At 39.6% G+C, this 18,764-nt stretch overlaps 1 pseudogene; it reads right to left on the minus strand.

Annotated features, from left to right (window-relative positions):
• Nucleotides 1-1,143: 1,143 nt before the first annotated feature.
• On the minus strand, nucleotides 1,144-17,949 carry LOC117481015 (annotated as a pseudogene).
• Nucleotides 17,950-18,764: the final 815 nt, after the last annotated feature.

Genomic DNA, 18,764 nt, shown 5'->3' on the forward strand with positions numbered 1-18,764 from the left:
ATATTGTTTTTTTTGGTTTTGTGTGTAAAATGTGGAGATGGGAGCAGTTTGTCTAAAGTGTACTTCTCTCTGTTCTGAAGAAAGTTCCGGAAAGATTTAACATGGGAATCAATTGGGAGCTAGGTGGACTTTTTGTCTCTTCATGCCCTCAAGAGGCATTTTGTTTAATATTTCTTCTTAATTTGTTTCATTTTCCAACCTAGGAGAGATTTTCCTACGTTTTTCATGAAAAAATATGTTACTTACAGGTTGTGTACCCGAATCTCCCGCTGGTCCAAACAAAGTAGGAACAGCATCGTTTTTCAGTGCCCTACGCTGTACATATCCGGCATGAATCGCTGAAAGGTTTGTGAAGCTTTGTTTCGTGAAAGGCTGGCAGAGGGTGCGGCCTCTGGGTATCCCCACGTCACAGTACCCAGGAAGTAAACAATGGAAAATGAGAAATCTCCAATGAGGCGTTTTGGGGCAGCATAGACTGTGTTAGAGTTTTACTCTCTACAGGGTGTACTTTGAGGGTTTTTGACTCTGCACACCGTTTACATGCAGAAAAACCTTCATAACACACAAGGGGACGGGTAATAACCGGAAAAGCATGACATGGGACCTTTAAAGAGGCCAGTGACCTACATTAGTTTAGGGGTGGTTTACTAAATGCATAAACTTTGAGCTCCAGTCATTTCATGCCCTAGTTGCCAGTTCTTTATTCCCACAAAGTTTCAGTTGAGGTTAACTCTCCGATTGCTGAAAACAACATGTAACATATCAAATTTAAAAAAAGATGATGATCGTAGCTTTACAGCAACCTCATTAGGTTTGTTTTCCATTGGCCCTTTATTTTAAAGTCAATTAAAATGTGTTGATGAATGGCAAGGTAAACACATTCAATAAATATTTGTTTAAGTATAATAATTAAGTTGGGTAAAACACATTTCGTAAGGAGGTCAATTATTCTCAAATTTAAATAAAAAACACCCAAATATTTCTCTTAGTTAGCCTGTTGGATTCAATTCCTTATATCACACATGCTCAGGTTGATAAACAGCGCTGAGACTCACTGCATGTTATTCTCTCTTTTGAGTTTTGACTCACTGGCCAAACCTCTGACTGTGAAATAAACACACCAGTCTGAATAAGAACACAAACTAAATCTCAGTATCATTTATTTCCACAAGGTTTACAACAATAGAATAGGGGAGAGTGGGGTAAGATGAGCCGGTGGGTAAGTGGACCCAAGCCCTTTATCTAAGGAACTGTGCACATAAATGTGACCATAAATCCAGGAAGCCCCCATCACTTCTATGTGGCTGTGATGGAGAGAAGCACATGGTAAAGTGGTAAATGTGTTTCTTTCACAATAAACCATGTTTGGCTTGTCAAAGTAAATGTTCAACATGTCAGGTATAATAACTGTTACGTCAAAGCAAATCCAGGTCTGAAAATATGTTTCATACATGTTGGTTATTTAGCAAGGAGTAAAACCATGTGAATCATTTAGCTAAAGATTAGCATGAAGGACTAAGATAGAAAGTTCTTTCCAAAAAGGGGCTGTGGGGTAAAGTGAGCCAGTGGTTCAACTTAACCCCCCATGAGGCACTGAAGTTAAGTTAAGTCTTTGTCATAACATGGTATTTCGATGTAGTTTTACACAACTGATTTTTATGTTTTAAACATTGAAGAAAAGCCATCATGCTAAAAAAGTCCAAGAGAAAGACTGAGGAGATGGAGAGAGCCACTGATGGAGAGGCTGGAGAATCCATCAGAGCAGTGGCAAAAGACAGAAATGTTGACAGGTCAACCCTGCGTAGAGACATAAAGAGAAAGGAAGAGGAAACAGGAGGTAGAGAGGAACAGCAGAGGAAAGAGGGTCTTCACAGGAGAGAGAAGGGGCTTCAGACCAGATCCAAAAACTGCTGAGCAGTTCCGTGGCCTTACTCCAAAGAAATGCTGAGAACTGGCTTTGAATTACAGACAGAAACAACATTCCTGTACCAAACAACTCGGGTTTAAACATCTGAAGAGTCAGTTGGTTCATTTAACCCCAGATGGCTCAATTTCCCCTTTGCCGCAGATCGACTTAGCCCTGAGATAAGCCACAATAAAAAGAGAAGTCATATTTTCATGGCCCTTTGTGATACAGTAGATGCATTATTATCATTTTGATTGACAGAAGAGTTCCTGAAGTAAAGCTCGTTGTTGTGGTAAGACTATCTAATTGTTCCTTGCCTAAAGGACAGCATACGTACAAATGGGCTCCCCTTACCCCACTCACCCCTACGTTTATTTGCAGTAGAAAGGAAGGTAGTAGTATTTAAACTGTACATTATTTGATTGGATATTGATTACAGAAGTCAAAGTTTGTGTATACAGACAGAGAGATCGAAATAACGTTTCCAACAATCCCGAATACAAAAATACAATAATACAAATATGTATACAAATACAGTACATTACATTACCAAGCTTAAAAAGACAACTAATTGAATAGAAGAAAACCAAGTCCCAACAATGTTTTATTCTCTGAGAGATTATAACAGAGTAAATGTAGGAACACAGTTATTGATGTGTGAGGTTGAGTTTGGGACAGTTGGGGGTTTATCGTGGGACGGCACAGAGGCTGTAGGGTTTGGGGCAGTGCGTGGCTCCTAACTTGTACTCCAGAGTTGGCTGCACCCCTGGGGGGGCCGCAAAGGAAAACCTCTGAAGGAGGGTGGTGAAGAAGAGAAATAACTCGGCCCTGGCCAGCTGCTCCCCCAGACACACACGCTTACCTGAGAACACACAAAACATCAGATGTATTCACACAATCTTTATTCACTTTTCAGACTTTGTGCCTGCTCCTTTGTCTGTGGGGAGTTACACACTGACTGGATGGGCACATCATTAAACCCCAAAACACTACAAACCGTCCCATTTGAAAGATATAACTATCAACTAACCTGCTGAAAAAGGAAGGAAGGCTTCTCTCTTCCTGAATGTTCCATCCTGGTCCAGAAAGTGCTGAGGGTTGAAGGTGTGAGGAGTTTCCCAAATGGACTCGTCTCGTAGAACGGAGATCAGTGTGGGCAGGACCATGGTGCCCTGAGGAGAATCCAGTCAGGGAAATGTCTCTTTGTTTGCATTCTTCAAGTTAGTTTGTTTTAATAAACAAAAAAGAAACATGATTAAAAAAAGATGACAAGGTCAGCTTCTACTGTAGGTTCATTCTCAACCTTGGAAACACAAGTTGTCAAATGAATTAAAACATTAAAAAAAGCACGACACCTGGGCTGATCAAAATCATGTGGTACATGAAAAGCTACCAAACAGAATAGAAATCAGGGTACTTTATCAAATGTTGTTTTTTGTTTGTTTGTTTTTGATTCACATGATCTTTACATAGTTGAGTGACTGGTTATGCTAATAGCAAATCCAATGAACAGAACAAATAATAAGCACCGCGTACCTTTGGGAAAGTGTACTTGTCCAGTGTGGTCTCCTTGTTTGTCATGCGGACCAAATTGAGGGGAAGAATGTTGGCCATTCTCTGGATTTCATGGATGACTGCGTCAGTGTACGGCATGTGTTCTCTGTCAGTCACAGACGGCTGCTTGGATGAACCAACCACAGAATCTATCTCTGCCTGGACTTCCTCTGCACAGTGGAAACAGGAAACAGTGTGAGTCCGGGCACTGCATACATGACGGAGAAATGTTGTGCATCACACTAAGTAAGGTCAAGTAACGATGCTAACAAAACATGCAGGAATGGGTGTGTACAGGTACTAATCAAACAAACACACACCTTGAATATGAGGGTAGTTGATCATGAACAGCAGTCCCCAGTGTAAAGTGGTAGTGGTCGTTTCAGTTCCAGCACCAAACAGATCCAGAGTGCAAAAACATAAATTATTCAAATCAAAACCTGATTCTTTGTCCTCGTTCTATCAAAAAAACAAAAGTTCCATGTATTAGTTGACATATATATATTAATTAAAAATAGAACAGAGAAATCAACAAACACAATCAGTTGGTGCAGGTCCTTAAACCCGGAAATTAGTTAGCATTTTTGCACTTTCGGTTCCGCTTATGGTTAGATCCCTGATATAGATCTGTGGTTAACACAAGCTTAAGAGTTGTTTACGTTTTGTTCTACAACAAAAACTACGAGAAAATACGTCAGTGTACCACAGCCAGGAAGCTGACAAACAACTGATTCTGTCTTTTCCTCAGTCTGAAACCCAGGTGGTCGCACGCATCTCTGCCTGTCTGGCTGACATACATTACATTACATTACATGTCACTTGTTAGACGCTTTTATCCAAAGCGACTTACATACTCAATACTATGGACAATCCCCACAGGAGCAATTTGGGGTGAAGTGTCTCAGGGACACAACGACATGCTGACTGCAGTGGGGTTTGAATCTGTGCTCCCCCTGATCCGAACACCAACGCACTATTCCACTGCGCCACACATCTCTCAGTGGAGGTCTGCTCACCACCTGAAGCTCAACCTAAACAAGACTGAACGGATCTTCATCCCAGGTCTCTCCCATCCATGACCTGTCCATCAACACCGACCCCTCTGTTGTTTCCCCGAATCAGACTGCAAGGAGCCTGGGCGTTACCCTGGACGACCAGCTGAACTGCTAACATCGCTACTACAACCTGATCCTGCAAATACACTCTGAACAACATCAGGAGGATACGTCCCCTACTGTCCCCTACTGTACCTTTCTGTCCCCTACTGTCCCCTTCTGTCCCTTTCTGTCCCCTTCTGACCCCTATTGTCCCCTACTGTCCCTTTCTGTCCCCTTCTGACCCCTACTGTCCCCTTCTGTCCCCTATTGTCCCCTACTGTACCTTTCTGTCCCCTACTGTCCCCTTCTGTCCCTTTCTGTCCCCTTCTGACCCCTACTGTCCCCTTCTGTCCCCTATTGTCCCCTACTGTACCTTTCTGTCCCCTACTGTCCCCTTCTGTCCCCTTCTGACCCCTACTGTCCCCTTCTGTCCCCTATTGTCCCCTTCTGACCCCTTCTGTCCCAGGAGGACACTCAGGTCTTGGTCCAGGCTCTGGTCATCTGACGCCTGGACTACTGAACTCCCTCCTCGCTGGTCTACCTGCAAATGCCATCTACAGCTAATTCAGAATGCTGCAGCCAGACTGGTCTTCAACCTCCCCAGTTCTCCCACACTACACCTCTCCTCCACTGGCTGCCAGAGTACGCTTCAAGACCCTGGTACTGGCCCCCCGAGCTGTGAATGGATCAGCTCCTTCCTACAACCAGGCCTTGGTTAAACCATATACTCCAGCACGAGCACTACGCTCGAGTCAGCCAATCGGCTTGCTGCTCCATCACTGCGAGTGGGACCCAGGAACCCCTCAAACATGCCTGTTAGCTACCCTGGCTCCTAAATGGTGGAATGAGCTTCCCATTGACATCAGGACAGCAGAAACTCTGCATATCTTCCGTTGCAAACTGAAAACATTGTACCTTGGCAATTAAGTTATTGTAAAAAAAAAAGAAAGAAAAAGAAGCCCTTTAAAGAGTTAGCTTAGGCCTTGTAACTGATTCAACAGCACTTATTATGGTATGACTTGCTTGAAGTGAATATATCTGCACTCCTTGCTTTTCCGTTTTTTAAGTCGCTTTGGATAAAAGCGTAGGCCAAATGAAATGTAAGTAAGTAAATACCCGACTGGTGAATGTCTGAAACTTGTGTGACGTAAAAACAGCGGTTGCTAAATGAGACAACTAAACGTCATCGGGCCAAACATTAGCTGCCTTTAGCTTAGCGGCGTTGTCAGTAAGTCATGCAACTTCTGGCTGTAGTTCCTCTCTAGCCTTACGTTAGCTTTTTACTTCTGGTGATTGCATTTACGCTTAAAATAATCAGAAATTGGTGTTAATATGTGGAGATTATCTTACTGAACAAAAATAGCAAATGTGTGATTACCACAGATCTTATTTTCTGCAACATTCTGTAACCCAAGGGAACATGTATTTTGCTTTCTGTTGAGGGACCCTTGTGATGATAACTTTCAGGTCGGGCTACACTAATACATCATCCGTGCAGCACTCTATACAGAGCATATATCATCCATCACCTCTCCCATCTCTGTGAGGAAGCAGTCGATGTAGTCCCTGGGGGAGGACGGGTCAAAGCTCTCTCTGTGTTCCTTGATCTTCGTCTGTATGTAGTCAAGTAAATCTTGTGTCAGAGTGAAAATCCTCTGGTGGGGTCCAGGCAGTCGCTTCATCAGGCCGGGCAGGGTGTTGTACAGCTACAGAGCACGGACACAAGAGGAAATTCAGTGTATACTCTATATACAGTATACAGTGCAAACAAGGCCTGTACACATTAGGCACAAAACACACACATGCACAAACACATGCATTTTTGTTGTTGTAAGAGCGTAGGGGCTGCCATGTTCAGTACCCAGGAGTAGTTGTTGGTTCAGTGCATTGCTCAAGGACACCTCGGCAGTGACCAGGAGGTGAACTGGTACCTCTCCAGCTTACAGTCCAAAGTCCTACAGACTGAGGTCATTTTTTTTACTATTGCCCACTCCTAAACAAAACTATGTCAGTTTTACATCTGCACATTTATTCCAGATCTCCTTTCACAGGAGACATTTTGATGTCACGGTAGAAAAGCAAAGCTGTCAATATTAATTTGAATGATAACACCACTTATATAAACACAGTGGTAGAGAGTACCTCAGTACATTTACTCATGTAGTGTCATTTTTGAGGTACTAGCACATTCTTTAAATATTTATATTATTCCTTTTATTTCATTTCAGAGTGAAATATTGAACTTTTGAATACACTATATTCATCTGAAAGCTCTAGTGTCCTTTCAGAACAACATTTCAAATCAATAAAATATAAATATTATCACATAAAAAGGTGTTCAAAATTGTTCAAAATACTAATAATCAGTTAATGCAGTCAGACACAAATAATGTAATATAAATGATATATCAGTCATGGGGGATATTAGCATCTTTTGGAAAATGTTGCTGTACATTTGAAATCATACTTTTGTATCTTAATGCATGATTTGTTTGTGTTATGGAGTATTTTTACACGGTTGTATTGACACTTTTACTTCAGTAAAGGATCTGAGTACATCTTCCATCAACATTTTTGAGTCGGAGTTCATTATAAAAATGCAATGCCATGTTAATTCAGTAGTTCTGGAACCCTCTTCCAAATCAGTTTTAAAAACGTACAATTGATTTATGGGGTTTGGCTGGGTAATTCCTGACAATACAAAAGATGAATGTGTATGAATGAGTCTCACATGAGCCCATATTCCTCCCTCTAAGTACACCAGCTCGTTGAAGGTCTCCAGTATATACTGGTGCTGCTTGTCATCGTACTCAAAGCGGTCCCCGAACACCAGGCAGCAGATGATGTTGGACACAGCGTTGTTTATCAAGGACTGTGCGTTAAAAGGCTTGCCTGATAAATAAAGGGAAAATATGTATAAGACAGGACGAAAAGTCAAAACATAACAGTGTGATGAGAAGAAGTTATGACTTTGATCACTAAGATCCATGCTCCAAATGTGAAGAGAAATCACATGTCAAATATTGCATCATGGGCCGCCTTATAGCTAGGATGGTCGAGCTTGTGAAGGACCCAGGTACGAATCCGGCTCAGGACCATTTAATGCACGTCATCCCCTCTTTCTCCCCATTTCAAGTCTTTCTCTTCAATAAAGGCACTAGTTGCTCAAATAATTATTTAAAAAAATATATATATATATTGCATCATGATGAGAAAAAAGCATTGATTGATGGTTTCTTTTTAAACAAGATCCGTGCCTTTGTGAAGGGTGAACGCCTCAGAGAGATAGTGGCTCTCCTGCTGGATGGACGGCTCCAGGGACATCTTCCCCACACCAAAGTTTCTGAGGGTCCGGATAGCAAATCTCCGCTGCTGCTTCCAAGGATGTCCGTTTGATAACAACAGACCTTTTGGAAACAGAATAAAGCATTAGATCTGAACATAATTGGAATTGGACAGAACTAGCAGCTAATGCTAAACTAAATTCACTATGCTCATGTGTCTGATACAGTGTCAGACTGTCAGATAGGGCTGGGCTAGGAATGAAATCAAATATTCTGATTAGGGCTGTCACCGTTAATGTGTTAACGCTTGCGACTAATCCAGAAACCACAACGCGTTAAAAAATTAATTGATGTTTGTTTATGTTTACTGTGGCCACTTCCGGTGTTAAAGGGGCACGGTCCGGGGGAAACTAGCCTTGCTACGAACCATTCATTTTGTGTTCCATTTCTGGTTTGTGCGGTTAACTTTAGATTGGCTACAAACTACACTAGACTGTTTACTCTACATGTCAGACCAATTGTAGAGATAGGAGCCCTGTCTGCTCAGGAACATTAGTTAGATTATAGGTCAATGTCATACGGAAGTGACATCTTTTTTGGAGTCCTGCTGCTAGTTCTCGTTTTAGGAACAAGCTTAGGAAAGGGAATATGTGTTTGGCTCTCCTTTTTGAGAGCATTTTTTTGGGGGAAAATGTGGGTGTTAGGTCCTACTATATGTTTATTTTTGTTTTTTGTATTTTAGTTGTTCGTTTCTCCTGTTTTCCATTAAATAGGCCCCATGCGACCTCTTCATATACTTCTGGGTCAAATTTTGATGATGGTTAATGTAACAGGAAATGGTGGAGCATGTCTAAGACTTGTCTCTTGGAATGTTAAGGACATGAATGCCCCGGTTAAAAGAGGCAGAATATGTTCCCACTTAAAACATCTTAAAACTGAAATGGCCTTTTTACAAGAAACTCATCTGACCACCAAGGACCACCATAGGTTAAAGGCATCATGGGTTGGCCAAACCTTTCATTCCAATTTTAGTAGTAGAACAAGAGGCGCAGCTATTGTGATGCATACAAAAATACAGTTCAGCCCGACTAAGGTTATAGCGGATCCTCAAGGTCGCTTTGTGATAGTCTCTGGTTCCCTCAATAATGTCAATGTTGTTCTCGCCAATCTATATGCGCCCAACTGGGATGATGAAGCATTCATGGGAAAGGTGACATCATTATTACCCAACCTAAACATTTGATTTTGAGCGGTGATCTCAACTGTACAATGGACCTGCTTCTATAGTTATTACGATGTCCAAAATGTAGGAAGTTATCTAGGCTCATATTACTTTATCAATATAATAGCGATATATTACCCAGCCCTAGTGTCAGTCTTATGCTAATACCCATTAAAATGCAACATACAGTACCATTATTCCCAGCTAATGCATTAAACAACGGTATCGCCGGGCGGTCCTCGTAGTCCTCTCCTTTCTGGATAAGGACCTCTCTCACCAGCTCGTAGTCATAGACGAACACAATTCTCCCACCAAAGAGCCGCAGGCTGAAAATCTTTCCATATTTTTCTGCAAACTGAACACAGAGCACACACTGGTGTTCAGGATCACTGAGCAGACAACACACAAATCATTCTAGCTTTGGAGGTTTATATATGTAGAAGGATTCAATATACAATAAACGGTATATCAATAATACAATAATAATACAAAATGTAATCAACAAGTAACCTATGATGTACTATAATCAGTTAAGATATATGACATAATCCAGGGGGGGATTCACAAAGTACCCAGTGGTATTAAAAGTAGTTCAAATAAAGTACTAAGTCCTTACTTAGAAGCCTGAAATTGATTGAATTTACACTTAAAAAATCATAAAGTGGCGTAGATATGTGGAGATCATCCTGCTGAACAAACGTATTAAGTATCATAAACGTTTTTTGCCACAGAGCTTTTTTTCTGCAGTATTCCCAAATCCAATGGAAGAATACCATTGCTCGTAGTAACATTTGCGATGCTAATTTATGGGTCGGCCTAGAAATATACATCATCACTGCACTGATCTATTAGCTCCACCTTTGGCAGCGGACTGTACGTAATGCAACTTTAAAGTGATGAACACATCACATCACATCACATCACACACACACACACACACATCGATAATTATAATCAATAATGTAATATAGAAATGGGACATTCTGCAAATTGAGTTCTATTGCGTTTGGTGCTTTCAGTATATTTTAATATGAATACTGTTTTCATTTGACTATGAACACAGGACTTTAAGATTCTGTTTGGAATACCAACATCATGTCAAAGCAGAGAGATACAGCCATCACATCCACATATTCCCAACTTTTAATTGTATATAATATATACAGTACTTACACCTGTTACAATTTGTCATGAACAATTTGTTATTCCCTTTCTCACCTCCTGACCATTATATCTGATTAAATACTTGTCTTCAATTTCAATTAAAAACTAGAGCAAATCAGGGTTAACTTCGTTGTAGTAGACGTAACCAGTGTTGGGCAAGTTACTTCCAAAATGTAATATATATTACTTATTACTGTATTTTTTAAGTAATAAGTTACATTACAATATTACTGTCTCTGAAATGTAATAAGTTACACTACTTTTATATCACTTTTGAGCAGTGGCGAGCCGTCAGGGCCCTCTAGGCCCTCTCTGAGGGCCTAAGATATTCTACAAAATAATATTTAAAAACATTAAAAAAAGAAATGTTTTTTTTTAAATATATTTTTAAAATATATTTTGTTAGTTCTATTTTTCATTAGTTTTACCAAAAATAACTTGATTTAATTGTATTTAAAATAACATTTCCAAAGAAATAAATCCTTCGAATCTGCCTATTCAGTTTCTGTTTGAATGTGAAGGGTTAAATGAAAGAAGCTCCTTTAGCGAGAAGGGTCCAGCTGCAGCCGCAGCCAGACGGTGGAGGTTGAACCTGTAGGAAGTTGTAGGAAGTTGTACTTCCAAATATGGTCAGAAGAGAGCGCGCCCAACACGTGAGACGCTGACGCAAGGATATTTAATGAGACATGAAAGGCTTCTCAATTCTCTAATTTCCCCTCCTCGACTCCTCGGTCCTCCGGTAGTGACCCGGAAATGGATTTCAGCGCGCCATGTTGAAGGACATCTCATTTCTCTAAATGCACATCGAGGACCGAGCATCGAGCATCGAGGAGGCTCTCTGGAGGAGCTATAATCGAGGATACACTGATGGTTCCTCCACGGCCCCTCCGCGGATGTATTTCCGGCAACAGAGATGTTTCAAAGAGTCGTGACACACGGCCGGACTTATCTCAGCCAATGACAGCTCTGCATGCATCCCCTGGATATTATTTTAGTAACTGCTTTCATCGTGACGCGATGTTTACAGAGAGAACAGCTGTGAGGTCCGTGCAGAAAGCAGAGCAGTGTGTATAATATATATCACTCAGTATAACAGGCCTACATTACTCTCTGTATTTGTTTGCTGTAGTTTAGTAGATATCTACAAACAAAGAGTCCATATTTTTCTAAAACCATTTAGTGCTTCACATAATAAAATACACAACGGCTGTAGCCTGATTATATTATATGCTTTAGGAGCTTGTAGGTGCGTGTTGTACAGTGCGCAGATGCGGCGGACAGACTGAAATTGTATATATTTATATAAATATATGTGTGTGTATATGTCCGCATCTGTAGCCTGTTATTGTCTCATTATACAGCACTGTGAATGAATTCAAAGTAAATATATAAGTCATCATGAACACAGTCCTGTCCATCAGACAGAGGGCTGTGCCTCCTGTCATCATTAACGGACGTCTCTTTAAAATGACCGCTCAGAGGAGAGGATTTCTCATTTCTCTAAACGCATGCCACTTCCCCTCCTCTCTCCTCGGTTCCCCTCCTCGGCTCCTCCGCTCGCATATCCTGCGGGCGGGGCTAAGACACGAGGATAGGAGTCGAGGAGGGGAAATTCGAGAATTGAGAAGCCTTCAGAGAGCAGACAACAGACAATATGGCGCACCGAGTACAGGTAATTAACGTCTTGTGGTTTTAGATATAATGACATACTATTTAGGTTCTCGGTTGTTTGTCGATTTGGCTGTTTAGCGCAGTGTAATTGTGTTTATTTTTGCTAATTTGTATTTTAAATATTCAATTTAAAGGAATGGAATACATAAATAATATATATATATATATATATATATATATATGTGTATGCTAAGTGAGCTAGCATGTCCAGTTAGCATACATGCAAACTGAACGAGCATGTCAAGCTAAGAGCTAAGATATATGTATATATCTTAGCTTGACAGATGGAACAATGCATGTACTCTAATTTTTACAAGAATCTGATTTTGTGTAAGTTTTAAATATTCATTGAAGGTGTCTTTCACATTTGAATGTTTATTTATTTAAAACATGTATTAGTTGCTATACTGTAGACATGTAGGCCTACATATGTATAATTATATTATTATTTTAAGTGTGGTTTAAAGTAAACTTATATAAAGTTATTGGGTTGAGCCAAGTAACCCAGGTGGATGCAATCAGGTAATTAGGACAGAGCCTCTGTTTTTAGATGGGGTAGTCTTATTGTAAAGTGCTACCTTTTCGGTACTACTTTACAATAAGACTACCCTTATAAAGGGTTTACGAATAGTTTGAAATTCATTTATTAATTAGGTTGTGAACACTTTATAAATCATTAATAAATGATTTTATAAGACATGAGATAAACAGGGCAACTGTGACCGGTTGCTTGCCAAATAGTGAGCCCACATTTATCCGTACTGCCAAGTCTTATCTTGGCTACCTAGCTTACTTCGTCTTCTTCATCAGCCAGCATCCTTGGTATCTGTTGTTCACTAAGGTGATTCTCGCTAAGTAAGGCTTAGTCATCTTGCCAAATAGTGAGCCTGTGTTGATGTATGAAAACTATGTTAGAACTGCTTTATAAATGGTTCTTAATGATTAATAAAATGTTTACAACCTAATTCATAACCTAATTATAAACCCTTTATGGATCCTTTATAAGGGTAGTCTTATTGTAAAGTGGTGACCAATTTTCTTTCCTTTTTTCTCTTCTCTTAACTGAATAGTCCTGTCTTTAAGTATAATACAATGTAAAGTCCTTTTCCTGCACCATTTGAAGGCTTCAAAAACAGGCATTTTAACTGTATGTGTTTGGAGAAATAACACAATAAATGGCCCAGAATTGTACTGTTCTTTCTGTTGCCGTCTGGCAGACGTTACCGCAGCATCCTGGCAAGGACAAGAAGATTTGGAGACAGTTGCTTCAGTGAGACTGTTAAACAATTGAACTGTTGAAACAACTTCAAAACATTCTTCTGCTACTCAGTAATATGTATCTAATACCTAATATATATATATCATTCCAATAACTTGTATATAGACTTGTACTGCACTATTCCACATCATCACTTTATTTTATAACTATTTTTCTTTTTGTATTGCTCTTGCTCTTATTGTTATTATGTTATTATGTTGCATTGTTGGAGAAGCCTGTGACATAAGATTTTCAACTACATAATTACTCTGTAGCTATGTCAGATTGACAATAAAGAACCTTGAACCTTGAACCTTGAACCCTTATAAACTCTGAATCTTGTAGTGCTTGAAAAAATACACACTGGCTAACCCGGCCAGGTTATGCCTTTTTTGGAGCCCTTTTTTGCAATATTTATTAAAATATTAGTTTACGTTCTATTTCAACTATTTTAGGCAGGAAACCTTTATTGACAAAACCTTTTTTAATAATTTACTATAATTTAGAAAGGTTTTTGTGACAAATAATTTCCAAAGTAACCTTTTTTCTCATTTTATATATCAATTTCAAATGTTTACACACAACATTATTAATTTATACATTTTTATCTAATGTTCAGTTTTTTAAAATTATGAATCAATTAATTTTATTGTATTTCCTTGAGGCTGGGGAAGATATCCAGCAGTTCAACATGCAAATGTTTAATACAAGTAAGTATATTATTATAACAGGGAAAAGTAAATAAAATAAGTTTAGTAGGAGGATGTAGATTTATTTTTTCTCTCACCTTGTAATTACACAATCAAACAATCTATAATTTAGCTCTGGCCTTCACTCACAAAAAAACATTTTGTTGAATTGGACACATTTTTCGAAGCCCAATTGACTGACATGCAATGACTGGGACTGATGGAAGAATCTGCGAGGAATGAACTAGGAGCAGAGAAATAATCATATATTAAAAGACAGCAGCTTCATAAGAGGCCAACAAGAGTGACAGAGTGTGTCACTTTGCTGAAGGATAGTTGTGACCAGCTATCCAGGCCAGACTCTAAAGACTTTCCAAGGTGTAAAACGCTGCTGGCGGAGTACTGACTGGAAGTATTGCTGATATTAAGTCTACCATCCTCTTAAAATACTCTGTCCAACAATATCAGTCTCAGGAAGAAAGGTTTTTTTAACGCTTATTCAAAATAGCAGAAAAACATGCATTCTTGTTCTCAGGAGGGGACATTGACAGAGGAGTACTGGAAAAGTACACAGTAAAAGTACTTCATAGTACTTGTGGGGGTAGATTCACAAGTACTGAGTCCAACAGGATCGATCTCACGAAGAACTAATGGCAACAAAAAAGAATACCCTCATCAAACTTAGCAGAAGTGGCTTGATCACTTCCGTGAGTTTCGCCCCGCCCCTCACTCCACTGACCATAGAGAGGCGAAGTCCCTCCCTTTCCGGTGGACCTCCATGGGACCTTATTTCGGAAAAGTTATGCATTGAAGTCAATGGAGAGAGAAAGATTATCTTTCGATCCCGTTTGAATTGTGCCACGAATTACACATATGATGTTTGTCAATTTAAAAGATAATTTTACAAGTCAAAAAAATAAAAATGTGTCGTAAAACTGTGAAGTAACACATTTTTTTGTGTGAAACCGCTCAATGACCTACATCTCCCGTCTCGCACCACACACCAAGACGGCCGTCACGTTGGCACATTTCACCTCTTTCTTTCAGAATGAGGCGAAAAGTATTAAAAGAGGTGAAAATCACTACAAGTCTGGGCATGTTGAGAGCTGTACATACACACAAGGGGAGTTAGTCGGTTCCGTAAGAGCCAGCATGTGGGACCGGCTTTACAAGGTTTCGGTGAGTAACACGAGTGTAATGTGTAATGTTAATGACATCACTTATGCGATTCTGGGATTTGTAGTCTTTCTAGTTGCGTATTTTTCATAGTCTTATATTTCAACAGTTTTATGACAAACTGTGACTTTTTTGACATGGAAATGATTTTTTAAGATTGGCAAACATCATATGTGTAATTCGTGGCACAATTCAAATGGGATCGAAAGATAATCTTTCTCTCCCCATTGACTTCAATACATCATTTTTCCCAAATAAGGTCCCATGGGGCGGAAGTAGAAGGGCGGGACTTCGCCTCTCTATAGAGTGGCGAAGTCCCTCCCACTTACTTCCGGGGTATGGGACCTTATTTCGGAAAAATTATGCATTGAAGTCAATGGGGAGAGAAAACTTATCTTTCGATCCCGTTTGAATTGTGCCATGAATTACACATATGATGTTTGTCAATCTTAAAAAATAATTTCCATGTCAAAAAAGTCACAGTTTGTCGTAAAACTGTTGAAATATAAGACTATGAAAAATACGTAACTAGAAAGACTACAAATCCCAGAGTCGCGTAAGTGATGTCACAATTGTTTACCTCCACCATTCAGATACCTAAGATCAGCGCAATATAGATATAATCTATCTATATGGCGCTGGCTAAGATAAGATAACTTTAACAAGATGCCTGTGTGCTTAGTACCAGGTTGTTATTATACCAGCAATGGGTCTTGCTCGTTCTTTTGCTTCCCGTCTGATGAAACGACCAGGAGTGGCTTGATCAAGTTAGCTACCTAGCTAGTAGCTAGCACGTTAGTTAGCATTACAGCCTTGTCATTTTTATTAGCCTTAACATGAAGTAACATTAAGTAACCCAAAATGTTAAACAGTAAGAGTAGTAGTCATATTTCGTGAACCCTTTGAATAGTACTGTCACCGGTGTGATCATTCTATAATACACCATTTAATTCCGGGGGAGAAATGCTAACGCTAACGTTAGCATCGGTGATCTTTTCTACTTCATGCTATCTGCACAAATGGTTGACATTAAACATTAAAACGACCAGGCAGTTCAGAGAGAATCAAAGGAAGGCAGGCAGGCAGCTTTGCATGACATTCTTCAGGACGTGTTTCATTGTGGTGATAGTCAATCGTTTGTTGACAAGACAGTAGTGACGGCCATCTTGGTGACGTGTGTGGTTGACCAGAGATGTAGTTCATTTAGCGTTTCACACAAACAAATGTGTTACTTCACAGTTTTACGACACATTTTTTTTTTTTTGACTTGCAAAATTATCTTTTAAATTGACAAACATCATATGTGTAATTTGTGGCACAATTCAAACGGGATCGAAAGATAATCTTTCTCTCTCCATTGACTTCAATGCATAACTTTTCCGAAATAAGGTCCCATGGGGCTCAACCGGAAGGGGAGGGACTTCGCCACTCTATTAGACCATTTAGTAAGGTAAAAAGCAAAAAGGCCTCTCAGACGCTGTTCCGTTTACTTGTTTAATAAAGAAAAACAAATGGACGGTAGATACACGGATTACTAATCTACCCGCACAATTTTTCTCTGGTGTCGGAATGTCTCGCGATGTTAGTGAATTCTTAAAAAACAAAACACCATTTAATTCCGGGTTAAAATGTGTTGTAACTGCGTTACTGAGAATTGTAACGGGTAGTACATTACCCAAATTTCATTAGTAATGCGTTACATTACTTCGTTAGAGCAAAAAGTAATACTTACTGTAACTCCGTTACTTTTGTAACGCGTTACACCCAACACTGGAGTCTGGACGTAACATCATGATGTGGAGGTAAAATGTCACTCCTATCTCTTTTACTGATAATAACTGGACCATTTCTTTGCCACACCCTCTGACACTAGTTCAGATGTAACTGTATTTATCACAGTAAAAGAGCTGCTCAATACATCTTTACATACATTTGCAAAACTTGTGTCAAGATTATGACCCTTCTATTGATGTACTTCTATGTCTGTGTTTCTATCTCTGATCATTCTTTATAACGAGTTTTGTTCCATAATAACTAGTAGGCTAACTAATGACTAAAGTTTTGCACTGTAGTGCTTTTACTTAAAGGTGGGGTATGTAATTTATTTCAGAAACACTTTTTGTTATATTCCATGGAATGCTGGAAAGGGGCGGATTTTTTCCGGTTGTGTAATTTCAAATTCTAGCGCACTCGAGCTGGTTTCTCCAAAATTACATACCTCACCTTTAAAGATAGGGTGGAAAAGCCAGTAGGAGTAAGCGAGACCAGTCGTTTATCTCATGTTTTTGAAGGAGCTAAAACTGAGCATATTCTGTCAGCTCAGATTTTATTTCTGCTTTTTTTCTGCTTGTGCTCGTGTTTTTCATTGATTGTGTATAGGCTACTGCCTGAATATGCTGAATGAAAGGCAGGTTTTCCTATCAATAACATCTCTGAGCAGAGGACCGGTGGTTAATAACACAAAGCCCCGGTGACGCGCAGTGCACGAGCAGTAGACGTCACTTCAGTTATGTTAAACAGATGTTTGTGTGAAGCATTCGATGTATTGTTTGTTGTCCGGATTTAAAGAGCATTGTAACGCATAGCCCATTTAACAAAAATGTGGACTATGCTGATTATATATGGTACTATGCAAACACATACATTTATAAACACATAAAGATATGCATACCTCCGGGATCTGCAGGTGGAATCTGGTGGGACTAACGCGAAGCAGGTCGCCGAGGAACGGGAGAGCCCATGGTCCGGGGGGGGAAGTTCGCCGGGGCTCTGTTCTTCAGAACGTCCGCCATCAACAGGAAGACAAAGAGGAATATCAACACACTCTGACAGTCCACACACTCCCAGCCGAGCACACTGCGAACAGCCTCCATCCTTCAGCTCTGTTCGGAGGGCTGAGAGCTGCTCTGTTTTACTCTGTCAAACAACTTGTTGTACAACTTATCGACTAATCAAAGCTCAGAGGGAAGTGGGCGGGGTGACTCACCTTCAAAATAAAAGTCTGAGTTCACTTCAGTACACTACTCAGATTACCGAAGATATATGTAATACTAATAATAACGTGTTATGATGGTACCTGTCTCCAAAAAGTCGATACAGTTAAATACTTGGGTCTATGGCTTGACTCTGAGCTCACATATAGACCCCGTATTGAATACATGCTGCAAAAAGATGATCTAGTTTGTTACTACGTCCAAAAAACTGCTTCATCACACCCACTGTCACCCACTGTGACTGTACTTCTACTCCACTACATGTATTTAGTTACTTTACAGACATGGGTTAATGATGTGAAATATAACCAAGTCTTAAATCAGACTTTAGTTCCACCTGGAGTAAATTCACAAGCTACCCTGCAGTATACAAAGTCATTCAAACTAGCTGCACCTTTACCAGCTTTGAGAACACTTTAATGATCAATCATTATAAAACATATCATATATATTATTCTGAAATGGGCCAATGTGCACAATGACTACTTTTACTTTTGGTACTTTAAGTATAGGCTATATGTTGATGCTAATACTTTATTACTTTTACTTGAGACACATTTGAATTGCAGGACTTTTACTTACAACACAGTATTCACTCTGGTACTTCTACCTTTACTTAAGTACAAGATCTGAGTACTTCTTCCCCCTCTGCTCTTAAAGTACTCCTTATGCATTAGTAATGTCTAAGAATTTACTTAAATGTTACGGCAAGAAAAAAGGTAGGGCAAGTTGTGTAAATGTATACAACTA

Source organism: Trematomus bernacchii, unplaced genomic scaffold (assembly GCF_902827165.1).
Source record: "Trematomus bernacchii unplaced genomic scaffold, fTreBer1.1, whole genome shotgun sequence".
Classification (NCBI taxonomy): domain Eukaryota; kingdom Metazoa; phylum Chordata; class Actinopteri; order Perciformes; family Nototheniidae; genus Trematomus; species Trematomus bernacchii.